The sequence below is a fragment of the Schistocerca piceifrons genome, chromosome 5 (assembly GCF_021461385.2).
Source record: "Schistocerca piceifrons isolate TAMUIC-IGC-003096 chromosome 5, iqSchPice1.1, whole genome shotgun sequence".
Classification (NCBI taxonomy): Eukaryota; Metazoa; Arthropoda; class Insecta; order Orthoptera; family Acrididae; genus Schistocerca; species Schistocerca piceifrons.
In genome coordinates, this window is record NC_060142.1 from 479,920,083 (window position 1) to 479,927,843 (window position 7,761).

A 7,761-nucleotide genomic window follows, 5' to 3' on the forward strand; every position below is an offset into this window, starting at 1 on the left:
TTTCAAGGAACGAGATCGTTGGCAGATGAGTCCCATAACACCTGTCCCCTCACAACAACTGATGAGTCAGTGCTTTTGATCCCCCATACACGATTGGTCGAGAATTGATGGCGGCTTCTATTTAGTGATTTTCTCAGAACCTAACTGAAACAACCTTTCATTGTTCATACCATGCATCCCCACCAACCTCCCCACCTAGCGACCTGTGGTTAATCAAGTTCCACAAGACATATTGGTGAGCAAAGTGCTGGCTAATCCTCACATCTTCAAAGAAATAAGCAGTGTCTTTCAGTCCTATATTTGCTGCTTCTAACTTCTTTACTTCATCCGAATAAATAGTATGAAGATGCGTCACATGTAAATGTAGTAACTGTGTACTTGTGCTCATGTGCCAAATTTCACTACGGACTTTGATTCTGTTACTCATATCTGACCAAGGGCGACCATTTCAATTGTTATTCTGCCTTATGTTGAACTCAGCTTTGTTGGAATGCTGTGATAAAGATACACTTAAATCCACCCTGGGGTCATCACTCATTAATCATATATATGCCTGTTATAATAAAAGATATAAAACAATGTATTATACGATGACCAAGAAGAGATAAACAGCATCAGACTAGCAGACAGCTGCATTTACCAGGTGACAGTCATGTAGCAGTAGCAGGCTTTGTAGCTTTGATTCATGAAAGTGAAACGTTTTTAAACACCACATCAGTAAACACGTATGTGTGCAAGTAAAGCTGAGCTTTTGTGTATATTGAAAAATTACAAATGCATACTCTCGCCACCTTATTTGCTGACTCTGCCTCTACAGCATGTATGGATCTGAATGTCTGGTAGCGGAAGACCCAGTGTAGTGTTACTTGAACTTATTGTGGTGTGTGTCAGTATGTTGAGGAAAGCATGGACAAAGGAGAAAGAGATACATGAATTATTAGTGAGGCTATCGATTTCTCATTGAAACAATATATGGGTATCGAATAGTCATAAAATATTGTGTTACAGTAACGAAAATAACTTATATGTTTTCGAAATCAGGAACTTTATTTTTAAATTGACTTTCAGTGCCTTTTGTTAATGTTAAATTTATATGCATGTGAAGAGTAGTTTAATACAGGGTGTTACAAAAGGCACGGCCAAACTTTCAGGAAACATTCCTCACACACAAATAAAGAAAAGATGTTATGTGGAGATGTGTCCGGAAACGCTTAATTTCCATGTTAGAGTTCATTTTAGTTTCGTCATTCCAACGTGATCAAATTGTAAATTTTCGCAATCAACATGTGTGGGCTGGCGAAAATCCGCATGCAATTGTGCAATGACGTCATCAACACAGTTTTTCTGTGAACGTTTGGGCAGGCATTGTTGGTGATGTCTTGATTGGACCCCATGTTCTTCCACCTACGCTCAGTGGAGCACGTTATCATGATTTCGTACGGGATACTCTACCTGTGCTGCTAGAACATGTGCCTTTACGACACAACATGTGGTTCATGCACGATGGAGCTCCTGCACATTTCAGTCGAAGTGTTCGTACGCTTCTCAACAACAGATTCGGTGACCAATGGATTGGTAGAGGCGGATCAATTCCATGGCCTCCACGCTCTCCTGACCTCAACCCTCTTGACTTTCATTTATGGGGGCATTTGGAAGCTCTTGTCTACGCAACCCCGGTACCAAATGTAGAGACCCTTAGTGCTGGTATTGTGGACGGCTGTGATACAATACGCCATTCTCCAGGGCTGCATTAGCGTATCAGGGATTTCATGCGACGGAGGGTGGATCCATGTATCCTCGCTAACGGAGGACATTTTGAACATTTCCTGTAACAAAGTGTTTGAAGTCACGCTGGTACGTTCTGTTGCTGTGTGTTTCCATACCATGATTAATGTGATTTGAAGAGAAATAATAAAATGAGCTCTAGCATGGAAAGTAAGCATTTCTGGACACATGTCCACATAACATATTATCTTTCTTTGTGTCTGAGGAATGTTTCCTGAAAGTTTGGCCATACCTTTTTGAAACACCCTGTATTTCTTAGGGTTGTGTAGGAGGGTAGTTAGTTACAAAGCTTATGGCAGCGCTCGAAAGAAAATTTATGTCTGCTGTGTTGGAAACATTGTACATATTGACAATTTCTCTGGAGTGTGAATATTTGCATGTTCATGCAAAGTTTAAAGAGTGTGTGTCTGCAGCAGGTATTATATAAATACTATTGACAAAAGGGAATTGTTGAAGGCTACAGTGCCAGTTTGATGTTTACACGATTTGGGAAATTTTGATAATATACACCTACATCTATATGAATTTTAAGGGACCATAGAGGGTTCATAAAAGCATCGTTATATGAAGTATCTCGTTATTTTTGAATCATGTAAAACATGTAGATTATGGGAATGGTAATTTTTGGAATTGTTGTTGTCCAAAGAGTCTGATGCAGCTTTCCATTCCAATCTATCCTGTGCAAGCCTCTTCATCTCTGAATAACTGTTGCAATCTGCATCAATTTGAACCAAGTATTGCATCCATCTCTTGGTTTCCCTCTACGATTATTGTCCCCTTCCTCCCCTCCATTACCAATTTGACATTTCCTTGTTGTTTTAGATGTGTCCTACCAATCCCATCTTTTACTCCAGTTCTGACATAAATTTATATATTGATTTTTTCGTAATTCGATTCAGTGCCACTATTGCTTTCTTATCTGAGCTATTGATCATCCAAATTTCACCTTAACACAAGCCTACACTCCAGACAAGTACCTTGAGAAAAGATTTCCCAACACTTAAATTTATATCAGATGGTATCGAATTCTTCTTTTGCAGAAATGCTTCTTGTCCTACAACCAGTCTGCTTTTATATCATCTGTTTATTTATTTATTTAGTTTTGATCCTGTGACTTCTTGTACATATATAGGACAAGTCAATAAAAATACACAAAGATAAAAATTACATGTATGTAACACTGATAATGAAATTTTTCACAAGGGATTCCTTTTGACAAGTTTGATGTACATGAATATATATACATATATATGGATGTAATATTTAATATCAATAGTGGAATTTATCACAAGTGACCGCTTTGGACAAGTTTGATGTAAATCCAAGTGACTAGTTTTTTCAGGAACATACCACCATTTGACTGTCATTTCTGTATATATCCTGTGTACAATCTAGATTTCGGCTTTCACGCCATTGTCGATTACATTGACCTTAGACCATAGAAGTATTTTGCTGTTATCATCGTAAGTCATTGCGCTCACTGCTGAGTGACCTCATGAACCAAGCATCTCCATCCTGGACGGTTGCCAGCTTCTCTTAGTGCCTGCCGAAGCGGTAGACAGGAGATTTTCTTGATATGATCTATCAATCTGCTCTCTGTTCTTCCTCTTGGTCTCGTGCCCTCGATCTTTCCTTACAAGATTATTTTCTCGAGATTTTCTCCATCTCTTCTCACAATATGGCCAAAGAACTGGAGAATTTTTTCGGTGACCCGAAAGGAAAGGGGTCTGGAGATAGCGAGTTGTTCAATAATAGACACATTTGTTCTTCTTTCAGTCCATTTTATGCGTGCTTCTTCATAGCTTCTCGCCCTAGTGTCATACGTCTTCTTATCTCATATTCACAACTTCCCATGCTGCAGATGGTTGACCCAAGATAAATGAAGGAATGCACGACTTCGAGTTCCTCTAATCGATCTGTGATCTTAATCTGTTCTTCTCCATTAATTATCATAAGTTCGGACTTGCTGAGGTTGACGTCTAATCTGTATGCTAGACTAATGTCCTTTATTATTGTTAGTACCTCAGAAAGGTCATCTTTGCTGTTGGCTAAAGGCACAGTGTCATCAGCAAAATGGACATTGTTGATAGTTCTCCCACCAGTTGAGATGCCTATGGTCCAACCATCAAGAGTTTTCCTAATGACATGTTCTGCATAGATGTTGTACAGTTGTGGGATAGGACACAACCCTGTCTCACACCTTTTGTTACTCTGAAGGAATCAGATGTGCTAGCACTTGTCTTTACAACTGAGAAGTGATTACTATATAGACTTTTGATCAATGCTGTCAAGTGGGGTGAGACACTGAACTCTGCAAGCACCAGCCACAACTTTCCCCAGATAACACAGTCAAAGGCTTTCCTATAGTCAAGGAACCAGATGAACGCAGGAACACAGAACACTCGCGATTTTTCTATATTTTGTCTCATGTTGAGGATCTGTTCCTTTCCCTTCAACAAAACCTGCTTGTTCTGTGGATATGTGAGGCTGAATGTACGGTTTCAAACGTTGGTTCAGGATACAGAGAAAAATTTTATTTGCGTGAGGATGAGGGCAATAGTTCGGTAGTTGGAGCAGTTCCTGATAGACCCTTACTTATGTAAGGGGATGATGAGAGACTTTGACCAGTCATCCGGCCACCCCCAGTTTCACATATTCTTTTACACAATGAATGCAGCGCATCAATACCTTCCTGTCCCATTTCTTTGATTGGTTCTGTAGATATACTGTCTACACCAGGGGCTTTATAATTCTTCAGATGTTGAATCGCAATCTCTATTTCGGTGCATAAAATTGTAGGTTCCAAAGTAAGTAGCTCAAGTGCTTGGTTGTCCATACTGTTGTTCATTCCAGAGTACATCTTTTCACAGAACTGTTTACACATCTCAACAACATCTTCCTTGTCTCCAATAGGGTTATTCTTCTCATCATCTATCATCCATGTACGAGGATTAAATCCACTGTAGATACTGCTGATTTTCTTGAAGAGATCACATACCTGACTGTGATTATGATGCTGTTCTATTTCATTACAGATACCATTAATGAAATGTCCTTTGTCCTTTCTACAATTCCGTTGTATTACTCTGCACAGGTTCTTGTATCTGTCTTGATCCTGGGTAGTGTGGATACAAGTTTTCTTCAGATGTCATTTCTCTTCAATTAACTGTAGTGCGGTCTGCGACATCCAGGTATGTTTAGCACTCTGCGAGTGTTCTGATGTCGGAAGTGACGACGAAACAACATTTTTAAGTCGGTCCCACATATGTGATGCTTGTGTTTCCTTATCAAAACAGATCTTGTGAAGTTTTGGTCTTACAAGTTCACCAAATATGCGTATAGATTCCTTGTTGCGAGTCTTAGCTGTCTTTCTTCACTCTTCTTGGTAGATTTAAGCTAAATGCGCATTTTCATAGATAGCAGAATGTGATCACTACCACAGTCAGCTCCAGGAAAGGTTTTACAATCTAGAACTCAAGTCCTCCAACGTCTTCGCACTATGATGCAGTCAATTTGGTTTCTAAATCTATCACCAGGTGATATCCAAGTGTACAGTCGCCTTGGGTGATGTTGGAACATTGTGTTACAAATGGACACATCTTTAGTCACACAGAATTCCAGTAAGTTCCTGTCTCGTTCATTTCTCTCACCAAGACCATAAAGTCCAACGACGGATCGTAAATGCGAGTCTTGGGTAGTATCTCCAACTTTAGCATTGAAGTCGCCTTGGATTACTGTCTGTTCTTTGGTAGGTATATTACTAAGGACTTGCTCCAGTTGGTCATAGAGCTTCTCAATCTCCTCATCTGACGCTCTAGCTGTAGGAGCAAAGATCTGAATTATGCTGAGTCTGCATGGGGAAGCATTCAGTTAGATAGAGATGATCCTGACATTAATGGCTTCGTAACCTACAAAACAGTTGGTCAGATTTCTCGGAACAACCATCACAACACCATTCTTACTTTGGTCACTACTCCCTGAAAACTACACAGTGTTCCTTCCTTGAGTCATGAAATGGTCACTTCCTCTCCAGTGAGTCTCACTAAGCCCAAGAATATCCAGGTCATGCAGGTCCATTTCTCTTTCTACTATGGCAAGTTTTCCTGTCTGAATTAGCCCACGCAGATTCTATGTTGCTGTGTACTGAGCAAAACACATTAATAGGCTAAGACTGTTGTCTTCACTATGGTGTGAAAGCCAAAACCTAGATCGTACACATAAAATATAGTCAAACAGCGGTGTATTCTTTCCAAAAAACATTGTGTGCGTGTGGCTCAGTACCAGTGAAAACTTTTTACCAACCTGCCTAGTCAGTCATTCAAGCGTTTATTCAAATATCAACAGCTAAAGCATTGTACTCGATAATGTGTCATTTGCACAGTATCCAAAAAATACGTTAATGGTCTAAGATCATTGTACTCAGTAATGGCGCGAAAGCCGAACTGTAGATATACATGGGAATATACAGAAATATACGGCCAAATGGTGGTGTTTTCCTTATAAGATTTATCTTGAATTGGTGAGGAATTCATTTACAGAATAGAAACAGTGGTCCATCAGAAATGACTTCAGCTTTTTTTATCAAGCTTTCTTTCTTTAACGATTTGGTGTTGTTATGGAGGTGATTATACAACTGTACGCTTCTATGATACACTTTTCTTATGGGTTGATGTCCAGGCATAGGAGACGGGGAAGTTACTGACATTTCTTGTTTAATGGCTTTGCACAGACCTGTTTTGCTGACTTGCAGTGGAGATTGCTATGTATTCTCTTCTAAAGGCTATCTTTTCACATATGCACAGGCAGTGATGGTTCAATGTCTTTAATGTTGGGGAAAGTGTGCAACATGAATCTTGTCTCTTTCTGTTGCATATTATTTTAGCAGCACTCTTATTTTTTTGAATACGGCCCAACTCTAAGGTGCATTGCCCCAGAATATTATTCCATAATTCACTGATGACTAGAAATGTTTATGATATGTCTGTATCACTGTTCCTCTGTTACAGCTTATGGCGTATAACAGATGGATTTGTGGTTTTCTGTGTAGTGCATATTAAGAGACTGAAAGTTGATTTGGATAACATCATTTGCTACTTTGTTAAAGTTCTCATTAAAGGTATTAGCTGCTGATGTATCAGGTACTTGACCGTTTTCCAGTTTAGGCTAATACTTTTTTTGATACTAGCTTGGTTCCTGTTTCAGATCTGATGATGTTCCATGTGGCCCATGTCTTGTATCTGATTTGTAGATGTAGTACTCCTTTTCTGCATCTTTAATAACTTTGTGGTAGATCATATTGTCTTCCTTTATATATTTTTCATTTATAACGATACAGTATTTCGTTTTTTATGTGAGTGCAGAAATCTTTTCTTTGCACTAGAGATTTTTATACCTGCAGCAATGCAACTTTTGTGTCAAGCAGGTTTTAATTTGCATTGCTAAAGCGAGAAGGCAGTGTAAAAACGATATTGATATGTTCCTTGAATGTAATTGAACGCTATATTTACATGTGTTTTATTGAACACTTCATCCCATGTTTCCCTGCTTAACAGGCAGCAGAAGTTTCCTGTATTACCATCACTGAGATCCTGCACTCAATAACTTTGTTGGGTGCTATTTTCTCTGTCCATAATTCAAATGTTATCAACAGAGCCTCATGATCACTCTAGTCCATATTTAGCATTGTATGGAGAGCAGGTTTCACGAATTAAAATTTGGTCTAATGCAGCAATTCTTCATTGTGCATTTACTGTGAGTATTAAATTTAAACTCTTTGCCATATACAGTAATTCATCTCTGAAGTTCGAAAGTTTCAAAAAACCAGTTTTAAAGGCAGCACAGTTGATTTTCTTTTTTGTTGGATCTAGACTGTTTAACATCATTTCAAATTTCTGCAGGAAGTCTTCAAAGTTATCATTAGGGGATCTGGATACAGTTACAATGGTGAGGTGACTGTCAGTAAGTTTAACAGCTGCC